General features: G+C 39.5%; 1 non-coding gene and 1 pseudogene across 1 annotated transcript; both read right to left on the bottom strand.

Annotated features, from left to right (window-relative positions):
* Positions 1–424: 424 nt before the first annotated feature.
* LOC113266243 (small nucleolar RNA SNORA5) lies at positions 425–570 on the bottom strand. The gene has a single exon (XR_003320329.1). It is a non-coding gene; the product is annotated as a small nucleolar RNA SNORA5 (small nucleolar RNA).
* A 12,534-nt stretch (positions 571–13,104) lies between these two features.
* Positions 13,105–13,365, bottom strand: LOC123001854 (ATP synthase membrane subunit K, mitochondrial-like; annotated as a pseudogene).
* Positions 13,366–13,723: the final 358 nt, after the last annotated feature.

Here is a 13,723-nt window from a genome sequence, read left to right as displayed (position 1 = left end):
GTATGTGGAACATAAGCAATAGCACGGAGGACCAGTGGGGAAGGGAGGAAAATCTGAAGGGGGAGAAATCAGAGAAGGAGATGAACCATGAGAGACTGTGGACCCCAGGAAACAAACTGAGGGTTTTAGAGGGGAGAGGAGTGGAAGGATGGGGTAACAGGGTGATGGGTATTAAGGAGGGCATGGGTCATGATGAGCACTGGGTGTTATATGCAACTAAGGAATCATTGAACACTGTATCAAAAACTAATGATGTACTATACAGTGGCTAACTGAACATAATAAAAAAATAAAGTCTTCTAGTTTATAGTGTTTTGATTAAAAAAAAAAGGATGACAAAAGTGTTATCAGTGATTAACTGTTAAAGATAGAATAATGGTATTATTTTATTTTATTTTATTTGTTGGTTTGTTTGCTTTTCTTGCGCTTTCTGCAGCCGAACTTATCCCCACGTCCCAGGGCAGGAGACCTGGCGCCCCTGAGCTGCAGGGCTTGCTGTGGCCATTTGGCCAGTTCCCACCATGATGGGGACAGGGCGGGGGTGGGGGGGCTCAGTTTGACTTGACTGCGGTAATGGTATTGTTTTAGAGCTCTTTTGTATTTTGCAATTTTCTCTCCAGTTAGAAGAAATTAAAATTGGTATGAAGAGCCTAATTTGTAAACCTACTGAGTTTTAGGAAATCACGTACACTGTTGTTGTTAATGGTCTGGAAGAAAAACAAAGAATGAAACTGGATAGTTTGCTGTAATAGAAGGTCTGTATTAACATATCAACAGAGGATCAATCAAATTAATCATAAAAATTGATAGCAAAGAGAATCATGAAGGTCAACTATAACCCCAGAGAAATAACTCCTGAGAGGGCAGATGGCAGTGTCCTTAGAGAAATCTTGCTTCATAAAAACTGGACCAGTACTCTCCTTTTTTAGAGAGAGAGAGAGAGAGCATGCACACGTGGGCCACATGGGGATGGGGGAGATGGAGGTAGGGGTGGGAGGGGCAGAGGGAAGGGGAGAGAATCTTAAGTGTGTTCCATGCCAAGCTGGGAGCCCGATGTGTGGCTTGAGCACACGACCCTGAGATCATGACCTGAGCCAAAATCAAGAGTTGCAGGTTCAACTGACTGAGCCACCCAGGCGCCCCCGGACCAGTACTCTTAAAACAAAATCACAGATCATTCAGTCAGAAAACTTTAGTTCCAACTTCCTTTATTCAGGTTGCATTTATTTCACCTTAAAGTAAATTCAATTTTTGTTTTTCTGATTTGAGAAAAATAGTTGATGTTCTTTGTGAGGTTGAAATTTCTATTGTGGTGATTGAGGCCAAAATTGTACTTTGTAGACCTCACATTCACCCCACAAAGTATATGTTATGTTTGTAAATTCTTTACTCAAAAGTGGTCTTTGCAGCAATCTTGATACTATAGCAAAAAAAAAAAAAAAATCCTCTCATTCTGTTTTCTGTGTTTATACTGTTTTTATATAATATTATAAGTTCCTAGTGGGCTAACAAATTTTGTTATTAACCTTGGTCAAGTACCATGTACCTCTCTAGACTTCAAAATGTTACCTTTTTTTAAAAGAAAAAAAAAATCTCTGAACACATGGAGAATGGGAAAGAAAGAATAATTTACAAGGAATAGTGCAAAACAATTTTCCTTTCCTAGTACATTATTACTGCATTGTATACCCTGGGGTGCTAAATATGAAACAGCCTGGATGATACATGTTTGTTAAATCCTACAGATAATGGCGTGTCTCTTGCTGTACTAACAAGAAGTACAATTCATTTGGAGAGTGTCACTGAAGTAATCTTACCTCCAGCATTAGAAACATGATGTCTCTCTGAGCATATGCAATTATTTCATAGGAATCAAACTACCGTACGTGGTTGTTATAAGATAGTTCCTACCCTGTGCCTCGTTGGTCTTAAGATTCAAGTAAAAAGCTTGTCAACGTGGCTGAAAACATGCATATTTAGTTACTAGGTAGCTGTTTGGAAATACATACTGTAGGTATTGCTGATAATGCTTTGGGGCTAATTAAGGTCCAGTTATGAAATTGTTATTACTATTTGTTGTTTTTCAGAGCAGCACATTTTGTCAAATATTTATAAAACGGTTCTAAGGCCAAACAGGCTTTCCTGTTTTATTCCATGATACGTCACTGTGGTGCTATGTGCTTCCAAAGGAACTAAGAATTATCGTAATAATGATGAGGATAATATGTTTTTAAAGCAAAACTCATGTGGCATGAGTTGGTATTTGCTTGGTATTTGCTCAATCTTTCCTCCCTCCCTTCCTCCCTTTTTTCCTTCCTTCTTTTCTTTTCTCAGTAGATATTTATGGAATGCCCACTAGGTCTTCAGTGCTATGCTGGCTTCTGGGAAGAGAGTGGGGAATTAAACAGATACAGTCTCTGTTCTCGTGGAACTTACAGACCAGAGGAAGAAACGATTATTCATTGATTCAACATATCTTTATTGGGCAGCTAATGTGCCAGACACAGTACGGCAGTGAAAGCTACAGACAAGGGCAATGAGGTGGAAAGCACTTGGCATGTTCCAGGAATGGTAAGTAGGCTGACACAATCAACAGATTGGATTGGGCCAAAGAGGAAACAGCCAGGAGGCTGCGGCAGGCATACAGGTGAGAGATGATGGTGACTGGACCTAGGGCAGTGGTAGAGCAGATGCAGAGAAGGGAGCAAAGGTAAAATTCACTTTGGTGGTAGAATTGACAGGACAATCAGAGAGGACCCTGAAAATATTAAGGACTTTAACTGTGCTGATCCCCCAAACTCTAGTTCAGATCTGATTATCCATAAACCTATCTCTGATAACTTACAGCTAAGAAAGACCACTGTTTATCACATATGTGGCCTGCTTTATATGCATTGTAACAAGTCTATACTAGATTTTGCTTTGTAACATTTTCCTTATCCACCAGCTGACTTGTTTGAAACTCTGTTACATATATATTTATGATTATTCTAATTATAATAAACATGGGTCAGTCAACTATTAAGGATTTGTTAATGATGCTCTTCTCCTGGGATTTTTTTTTTTTTTTTTTTTTTTTTTTTTTTTTTTGTAGGAAGTCAGTTCCACTACCTCCTGGCACCACCTTTAAATAGATCGTTTGTCAGGACACAAATCATATCAGAGGAACAGAACTAGGGCTTCCCAGTAAATCATTCTATTTCATCTACAGCTTTTATCCTGTAAGTCTTTTATTTGGAACTCAGATAAACCATCAGAGATCCCTAATACAGTACAGAGTCCTAGCCCTAAGTAGACTTAAGGAAAAGAGGCTTCCTTAACTTCCATCTTGCTTTTTGATTTGTTTGTAGACCTTTATCATAATTCCCTTGTGATTGAGATCTTTTTTTGGACCTCATTCTATACTTTATGGAAAATAACAAAAGAATTATTCCCCAGAATTATGAGAATAATCTCATCAGCTTGCAGCAAGACAGTTTTAAAGTGGGTAATACCAAATTCTCTATCTCAGCAACGACATTTTATCTTCTGTGGAATCTTCATCTCTGTGATTTGCAATGGTCATCATTACATAGTATGATGGAAAAAGGGACATGGCAGGAGATGAGGCCAAAGAGGGATAGATCTTGACAGATTGGAACTAACTTCACAAAGAGGAGAAAATTGATTTGGGGTTGTATCAAGTGTACTTGGAAGTAGAGGGTGTAGTCTTTATTATCCCATGAGTATGTTAGTCTCATATATCACCAAGTCCCTTGGGAAAAATGGCTACTACCGCAGATGTGCTTGTGACGTCAGATTTATGTAACGTGTTATTTGCTACAGACTTTTATTCTTCTAGGTCAAGGTGGCATAGGAATCCGTCTTTAGTCTGTGTGTTTTAAGGCCTTATCTCAGGCAAAAAAAATTGGTATTAAGGTCACAATGTCTGTAGAGCAAGCCTTGGAGAAAGGTGTGTATCATTCCACCTTGATTGTTACTAGAATATAGACGCAGGACTTCCTACCGTGAGATTAATGAAAATACCACCCGCCATTGCTCACATTACTGGGCGATTTATTCCCTCCATAAGGGATGGGAGTAAAATTCAAAGAACAGCAAAGAATGCTTAAAAAGGATTCATTGGAAATGATGAAATAGTGGGACTTATAAATAGAATCATAAAGGTTAGATCTGTAAGAAATCTCAGATGCCATTTAGTCCTGTGTTTTCGTTTTACTGAGAATCACAAATGGGGACAAATTCTCCTTTTGCGCAGAATCATAACCCAGAATCACCTGTCTCGGGGCTTCTACTGGTTAGTTCAGAGCGGGGCTAACACTCAGGAAGGGTCATGACTCCCATTCTCCTGTTCCTTGTGTCACACTGCTCTGTCTTGAATCTTGAGCCATTACTTACTAAAACTAACGGTAAGGTGACTGTTTATCTGACCTATTCCTTATCACTTCTCCCGGCACCCTCTCTGCTTGCTGGTGAGTCTGCTCAGTTCATAGGGCCACAGGTGTACCAGCTCATGTTGCCTTTTACCTTTGTTGTATTATTACTCATTCCTGGACAACCCCGTGCCCTCTCCCCGCCTGTCAGTGTGCAGTCTACTATACTTGACATTCTACTCAGCTCAGGCATACCCCACTTCTGCCATGGAGTTTTCCCTGACTGCTCAACCATGACAGGTTTATGGTTTCTGAATTTCTTAAGTCCTTACAGTTTATAACAGTGGCTCCCAAGTCCGGCCACTTTTCAAAATCAACTGGGGAGGTTTTGTTTTGTTTTTTAAGATATTAAATTTTATTTTATTTTATTTTATTTATTTATTTTTTTTTCTTTCATAGGGCTTTTAATATATCTCATCTCCCTTCAAATCTGGTGGTTGGGCATTTTAACTGCATTTTAGAGATAACAAAACAGAGGCTCAGGAAAACTAAGTGACTTAGGCAACTCCTCTTATCTTTGTTTCTCTGTAAAACAAAAATTATTGCACCGACCCCAAACCCCACACCATACTATCATGATTCTGAAATGAAACTCATACCAATAAAGCATGTAGAGTTCCTTGGAATCATTGTCTTTTGGTATTACTAGCTCTGTTTGTCTTTTCATGAGGATACGAGATCCTGGAGGGGAGAGACTGGTCCTTCACCCCCTTTGTAGCTTTAGCAGCAAGTCTACCACATAGATGCTCAACAAATCTTCCCTGTTGACTTCGGCCAAAGCTTCATTTACTAAAAGGGATTTCTTTTGTGTGTGTTCTGTATTTCTGTAGGAACTTCTCAAACACCTGAATTTGTCTCTGTTTTGCTGGGACTCAGTTATGAGGCAGTTATATAACATCTTGTGGGTTTGGGGATTAAATTTTATTTTAAATGCAGATTCTTGAGCCCTACTTTTCAAGATTCTATTTTGAGATAGGTCTGGAGTGGAGCCCAGGACTCTACATTAATCACCACCCCCCACCACCCGACAACACAAAAAACTCCCCAAATGATTTTGACGAGCAGATAGACTTGGGAACCAAGGATCTAAAGTATGTAAGAATTTAAAGTTTGAACACTTTTTTTTTTCCATGTGAGTTTGTTTTATATTCCAACCCATAATGTGACCTGTAATGTGGTTGAGGATGGCAGGAAAGGGAGAAAGTGGGAAGACTTGTTTGCAAAAAGGAGTAGGGTCTGTTTGCAAAAGAAGTGTTGAGAAGCACATTTCTTGAAGCGCTAGCTATTCTGGTGAAAGTTAAAATGAAGGGAGACTTCTAAAAAAGATATTTGTTCCACAAAGCTGTTAGTTATAGAAACATCATTTGATACTCCGAAAGAAAAAATACTTCAAAATCTAGCACAGCTCATAGAGTATAAATGAGTATGTATTCCATTTGGGTCTTAGCAAATATTTTTGGGGACCCTATCCTTTTCTTTTTTGTCATTCAATTGAAGTATAATTAACGTACAGTGTTATATTAGTTTCAGGTGTACAATATAATGATTCAATAATTCTATGCATTTCTCAGTGCTCATTATGATATCTGCACTTTTTTTTTTTTTTAAAGATTTCATTTATTTGAGAGTGAGAGGGAGAGAGAGCATGAGCAGGGAGCAGGGAGAGGGAGAAGCATGGTCCCCACTGAGCAGGGAGCCCAATGCAGGGCTCGATCCCAGGACCCTGGGATCATGACCTGAGCCAAAGGTAGATGCTTAACCTACTGAGCCACCCAGGCGCCCCATGATATGTATATTCTTAATCCCTTTTGGCTATTTCACCTATTCTCCCTCCACCTTCCCTTTGGCAATCATTAGTTTGTTCTCATTGAGTCTGGTTTTTTTTTTGTTGTTGTTTCTTTTTTTTCTTTGCTCATTTGTTTTGTTTCTTTTTTTAAAAAATATTTTATTTACTTATTTGAGAGAGAGAGCAGGAGCAGGGGGAGGGCAGAGAGAGAGGGAGAAGTAGACTCTCTGCTGAGCAGGGTGTCCAATGTGGGGCTCGATCCCAGGACTCTGGGATCATGAAAGCAGATGCTTAACCGACTGAGCCACCCAGGTGCCCCTCATTTATTTTGTTTCTTAAATTCCACATATGAGTGAATTCATATGCTATTTGTCTTTCTCTGACTTTTTGCACTTAGCATTATATCTTCTAGTTCTATTCATGTTGTTGCAAATGGTAAGATCTCATTCTTTTTTATGGCTGAGCAATAGTCCATTATATCTTTATCCATTAATCTACTGATTGACGTCTGGGCTGCTTCCATAGTTTGGCTATTGTAAAAAATGCTATAATAAGCACAGGGGTGCATTTCTTTTTGAATTAGTGTTTTCATATTCTTTGGGTAAATAGTAGTGGAATTACTGGATCATATGGTAATTCTATTTTTAAAGTTTTGAGGAGCCTCCATACTGCTTTCCATAGTGGCTGTACCAATTTGCATTTCCACCAAGAGTACACAAGGATTCCTTTTTCTCCACATCCTCACCAACACTTGTTATTTCTTGAGTTTTTGATTTTAGCCATTGTGACTGGTGGGAGATATCTCAGTGTAGTTTTGATTTGCATTTCCCTGATGAGTAGCGATATTGAGCATCTTTCCATGTGTCTGTTGGGTAGCTGTATGGTTTTAGAAAAATGTCTATTCAGATCCTCTGCTCATTTTAAATTAAATTATTATTTTTGATTTTGAGTTGTGTAAATTTTTGATATATTTTGGATATTAACCCCTTATCAGATATATCATTTGCAAATATCTTGTCCCATTCAGTAGGTTGCCTCGTTTTTTTTTGTTTTGTTTTTTTTTTTTTGGCCTAGACCATACTAGTAAGGATGCAGTAACTATTTGCTGAATGAATACATTTGATAACACGTCTTTATGAAAAGTGAGACTGGGTTGGAAGATTTAAGGAATGACAATAAAGAACTTAAAAAGGAAGAAATGGCTTTAAATGAAGAGCAATAAGGACTGAATATGGAGGGACGCCTGGGTGGCTCAGTTAGCTAAGTGTCTGACTCTTGATTTTGGCTCAGGTCATGTTCTCAGGGTTGTGAGATTGAGCCCTATGTCATCAGGCTCCCCAGTCAGCAGGGAGTCTGCTTGAGATTCTCTCTCCCTCTCCTCCTGCCCCTCCCTCCCAAGATAGAAAAAAAAAAGGATTAAGTTTGGAAATAGAGCACCTAGTCCATATAGATCAAGGACACAAACTCAAGGGCCTTCAGCCTTAGCAGAGCATCTGAAAGAGTGAAGTGCGGATAAGACTTTAGTCAGTTGCAAGGATTCTGGTGGTCTGGAAAGTATATCCTAGCCTAGAGGTATTCAAATCCATAACAAAAAAATCACACTGTGCAAAAAACCCACTTCTAAATACAGAGCAAAATTCAGCTCCTGCTGTCGGTTTTCAAGGGCTGATACCATACAAATTCTATGGAAATGCAGTTGTGGTCCTTCTAATTACTTTTATGAACATAAAAATGTGTGGTTATCAGTCACAGAAAATGCACTGACCAAGGAAGGAGTTTGGCCTTTTGGGTTCTGGAAGAGTCTTTTCCACTGAACCATCTGTGGCTTTGGATCAACCAATTAGCTGTTGTGGACCTCAAGTCATTCACGCCTTGGTTGTAGGTAAAAATATCACTCCCTAAGGTACACACAGATAGATGTTTTTAACTCTCTAGAGTAAAGGCCCCCTATAAAGTTGAAAATAACATATGATATTGTAGAGCATTGAGACTTCTTAGAAAAAAATCTCATTATATGTGTATTTTATTTCTCCTTCTTTTTTCTGCCTCAAGTAGATACAGTTTCAACCAAATCTCTCATTTTAATCCATGTCCTATCCATAAGAAATGCATAATGAATGTATTGATGAATTACCATGCAAGCTGAGAAGCTGCATGCTGGCTTGCTTGAGGAGTCAATTAAAATCGAGCAGTATTATTTTGAATAATCAAATGCTGTTTTGAATAAGTAATTCAAGTAAACAAGGCAATTAGTAAAAAGTGATGGTGATGAAGTCGAGTGGGAGCAATTCTTATATATACGAAATATAATTTTTATACATATTTTAAATATAATTTCAGAATTGAAAAAATAATAGCTTTTTGGAATGGAAAAGTTTATATTGGAAATAATAATTTCCCCAAACAGCTAAGAAGTCCTTTAATTTGCAGCCCTTCTATAATCCTCCCTGATGAAACAGGTTTAATAAAGTTCATAATGCTGTATTTAGTACTAATGTAACAGATTGTCCCTGCCCTGCAGCCAGGACTGGAGCTTATATAAAAGTCTGGACTGTATCCCTACCACATTAAACACCTGTATGTATGACAAACCACCCAAGAAAGCATTCATGTGATAGGTAAGTAACTCAAACATCCATTCTCTTTTTCTCTCTCTGCCTCTTTCTCTGTCTCTGTTTCTCTCTTTCTTGGAATGGCTCAGGTGATTGTGGAGGCTGGTAGGTCCAAAATCTGCAGGGTAGACTGGCAGGCTGGCAACCCAGGGAAGCAGGCTGGCTATAGTTCAAATCTGAAGGCTGTCTTTTGGCAGAATTCCTTCTTCTTTGCAGAGGTCACTCTTATTTTATTTTATTTATTTTTAAATTTTGAGTATAGTTGACACACGATGTTACATCAGTTTCAGGTGTACAATATTGTCATTCAATAATTCTATATGTTACGCTAGGCTCACCCCGGTGTAGCTACCGTCTGTCACCATATAATGGTGTTACAGTATCACTGACTATTCCCTATGCTGTACCTTTTATTCCCATGACTAATTCATTCCATAACTGGAAGCCTGTATCTCCCACTCCCTTCACCCATTCTGCGCACCCTCTCCCCCACCTCTCTGGCAACCACCATTTTGTTCTCTGCATTCATAGGTCTGATCCTGCTTTTTGTGTTTATTCATTGGTTTTGTTTTTTAGATTCTACCTAAGTGAAATTGTATGGTATTTGTCTTTGTCTGACTTATTTCACTTATTTCATAATACCCTTTAGGTCCATCCAGGTCAGTCTTTTTTTTTTTTTTTTTTTTAAGGCCTTCAACTGATTGGATGAGGCCTATCCACATTATGGAGGTTAATGTGCTTCTAGTCTGCTGACTTAAATATTAATCTCATTAAAAACACCTTCACAGAATCATCTAGAATAACATTTGGTGAAAGAGCTGTGCACTATGCCCCAGCCAAGTTGACACATAAAATTAACCATCATGATATCCTATGTATTTTTGTAGCCCTCCTTCAAATCCTTGTTGGCATGAGGTAGGGCATAAAATGTACCTGAAATTAAACATGGTTCTTCTTTTTGGTTATTTCTAAAAGCCTTACCTGGCACAACCTTTAGTTTCCTTAAGCTCCACCCTGTCTTCTTTGGGTTGGCTATTATTTCATCACCCTGGCATCAAAGACCTGTAGCCAGAAGCTGCAAGCCCACCGTCCCTGTCACAGGAAACAGATGCTTCTATTGATGCCTTCCACTGCATATGCCTCTCTATGGAGATTGAAAAAAGCTGAATACCAATTATATAAGTATTAAGTAAACACTTAAACTTCAGCTTTCTAGTTGTCTCATTGAAGATCCTTGGTTCCAATGATCAGGAGCACATTTCTAATTCTTTAAGCAAGAAGAAAGTTTATTAAGGAGTCAAACAAAATTGGGGGCTTGGGTTATTCAAAACTGAAGAGAAATAAATAATAGGTAAAACGCCTGGAAGTGAACCACATACTGTGATTATAAAGGTTTTTACTATCTCACAGTAACTACAGCAGGAAATTCTTCTTTTTGTCTAACCTAAATTCTTGCTGCTGAAATTTAAATAGTCTGTTTCTGTTTGACTAATAGTAGAAAATAAACTTTTCATCCAATGGTAGGAAGCATCTCTGGGTCAGGTGTTTACCACCAAGCTAAGAGGCTGTGGCCAGAAGAGCAGGATCTATAGTAAAAGTATAGCTTTTGGGGGCCGTGTGTGTGTGTGTGTGTGTGTGTGTGTGTGTGTGTAAGAGTGGGTGAGGAGAAGGTGGAGGAGAAGTGAAGGGACAAAGAGACATTCAGGTGGGATATTTCTCAGTGAACGGATGCTAGGACTGGGCAGACACAATAAACCTTGTCTATGATGACTTTTTCTCTTATTATTGGTGGTTTTAAGCCACTTAGAATAATAATAAAGAAGAAAGTCCTAATATTAGGGTGTAGAAGTGTTCTTGAAAGAGCTACTAGTCAATCTCCTCACCCTACTTTCTTAAGAAATGTTTTTATTGAAAATTGTACTTACAGACTGTGAGAATAAAGAGTAGCAATATATAACGTAAAACATAAAACTCCCCCATTGCCAATATCAGCCCCCACACCATCACCCCAGTGCCATTGACTAGAGGTTAAATGTTGCTCTATTTGGTAGGTAGCCTTCAGATATTTCCTTTAAATGTATAACTATCCTCATTTGTAAAACATCTGTAGCATATACATAGTACCAATCAGGATCTTTTTAGCTGCAAGTGAGGGAAAACTTAATTCAAGCTAGCTAAATTTATGAGGATAGTTATTACCTTAGTAGCAGGAAGTCTGGGGGCAGGGTGTCTCTAGGCACAGTATGATCAGGGATCTGGGTCAGATTCATGCGGTTTTCTTTCTTTCTTTCATTCTGCCTCCTACCTGTGCTGGCTAGTCTTCAGATAGCTTTCCTCTTGGTGACTGGGTGGATCTCAAAGCATCTGATCACATGCCTCGTTGTTCATAGCCAGTAGGAGAGGGAGAAAACTTACTTCAGTCATTGAATCATTTGGATCAACTTAAATCTTGTGCTCATCTCTAGGTCAGTATCAGTTATGGCACACTTCTACAGCCTGATTGGTTTAAGGCCGGATTCCTGACCAATCACTGATGAGGGGGCTTGGGTTACCATGATCAGAATAGACTAATCGGAATCCACCCCTGGAGATGGAATAGGGTCAATTTCTGCTGAGTCACATGATCTCTCTGGGGAAAACATGAATATATGTTGAGATGGAGGCAGGAGAGTCTAGCTGTGGTGTAGACAACAATGCCATTCAAGTGCTTGTCTGTGAGCATATAGTGTGTAAGTTATTCTTTACCCCCACCAGAAGACCATATATTACGTTTGATTTGACCTTTTCAAGTAGGGAATGATTTTGAAATTTTTGAGCTAAGAACTGAAGATTAGAACTTGCAGTTTTACAAGGAATAAGCTCATCAGGATGTGAAGGAGAAGCAGAAATAGGTATTTTCATAAAACCTGACTAGAAACAGTAGCCAGGAAAAGGATAATATTTTAGGATATTAGCAATTGATACTACCTCCCAGAGGGCAGTGAGGGCCCACAGAGAATATTTGAGGGGAGGGAGGAATTGCTGCTGTTGTGAGGGTGCCTTTGAAGTCTCCTCATGGTCTCTTGCTGCCGCCTGACTGCTTTCAACTAGTCATTCCCTTATCATCCCTGCTCAGCCACCTCCCGGGTCTTGAAATGGCATTGTACCACATGGTAGATGATGCATTGTACCACATGGTAGATGATGCATTGTACCACATGGTAGATGATGCATTGTACCACATGGTAGATGGTAGTTTGATTTCAGCCACATCTTTATGATAGCAAGCCTACTGATAATACTGAAAAAAGTCCATCTAACTTTTCCAAATATTGCTGGCTGTTAGAAACTTGAATTTCTATAATTTATATTAGTGAAATATAATTCATTCCAGAGACTTGACTATATTGTCCAGCTCAGCCATTAGCAAACTGGCACACGTGCCAAAGCTGATTGCACTCCAAGATGCAGGTGGTTCAGTGTACCCAGGGTGACACCCGCTTTCTCTTCCGCATCATTCTTCAGCAGTTAGAGTGGAATATAGTGATCCTCGCTGAAGTCTTCTTTGACGGGTCTGACTTGGAGGTAGGTAGATGACAGGGTCATGGAAAGCCAGGGACAGTGTACTAGGTGTCCGGCACCTCATAGGGGCAGTGACTTTTCTGTGAGGGTTGAGGAGTAATGGTCTCAAAGAGGTGTTATGAGTGAGGAGTCCCCTGTGAGGCATATGGAACAACGAGTAGCCTTTACCTGGCGAGTTGCTAGGGAAGTGGAGTCCTTCCTGGGGAGACAGGAGAAGGAGGCAGGGTTCAGAGAGGCTGTTTGTACGTGACTGCTCAGAGAGAAGCCAGCCTCAGAGGCTGTTTGTACGTGACTGCTCAGAGAGAAGCCAGCCTCAGCTGGGTCTCCGCACACCGGCTGCCAAGGGTGAGGGAACAGGGTTCTCCAGGCAGTCACCAGAAGTCTGGGCTCTTACTAATGCTCCCTGGGCATCAGGTAGACGTGAAAAATACCAGACTGGCAAGTCTGTTGTGAGGATCAACTATAACTGCGCGCCTGGACATATCCTTTGTTTTGAAGTTGTTGTTTTCCAACCCTGCGTCGTAATGTAAACGCTGATTCCCGAAGTGAAGCTGATCTCATCTATAGGAAAAAGAGATTCTTGGCTTCTGCCTTTTCCCTTCATCACCAGTCTCTGTCATACCTCTGCTTAAAGAAAAGAGGTCAGTGATTTGGCCACCCCATCATTGAACTGTTGCCAACTCTTCTATTTTTTTCCAGGTTCATCATTTATTGTACAAATTGGGTATCACCTGATGAGTTGACATTAGCTTCTCCAGGCACGGGAACTTAACAGATGAGGTACAGGTGAAAATCCGTTTATGTTGCTTTCACAGCGCGTGGTTTTTTAGACCTTAACTTGAAGTGTAAGACCATCAAAACAATGCTTCCTTATGTGGCCAGTACACAATTCATTCTACCTGTGAGAGTATGAGTTGAAATATTTTTTGATACTGCTGAAATGGAATTGGGCATCAGTTTCTGGACCTGCCATAATTTCAATCTTGCAAAAGGCACCAATTCCTATGGTTGTTGAACTGTTGCCAACTCTTGGTATATGCAAAGCATTGTGGAGAACTACCAAGGCTCCAATTGCCTTATAAAACCTTAAAATCACTTAGTGATGCTTATCAGCAGCTAATATTAATGGATAATGATGAAAACCACAGAAGTCTTCCCAGAACTGACAGCATAAAATCAATCGAGTCTGAGCCATCTTTTTTTGTTAGAAAGTGTCATAAAATTATGGAAGTAATGTAGTGTATTTTCCAACTTTTTTTTTTTAGACTTTATTTATTTATTTGACAGAGAGAGACAGAGCCAGTGAGAGAGGGAACACAAGCAGGGGGAGT

This window comes from Ursus arctos, unplaced genomic scaffold (assembly GCF_023065955.2).
Source record: "Ursus arctos isolate Adak ecotype North America unplaced genomic scaffold, UrsArc2.0 scaffold_37, whole genome shotgun sequence".
NCBI lineage: Eukaryota > Metazoa > Chordata > Mammalia > Carnivora > Ursidae > Ursus > Ursus arctos.
The sequence above is the reverse complement of the archived record's forward strand: the minus strand, read 5'-3'. Positions and strand labels throughout refer to the sequence as shown.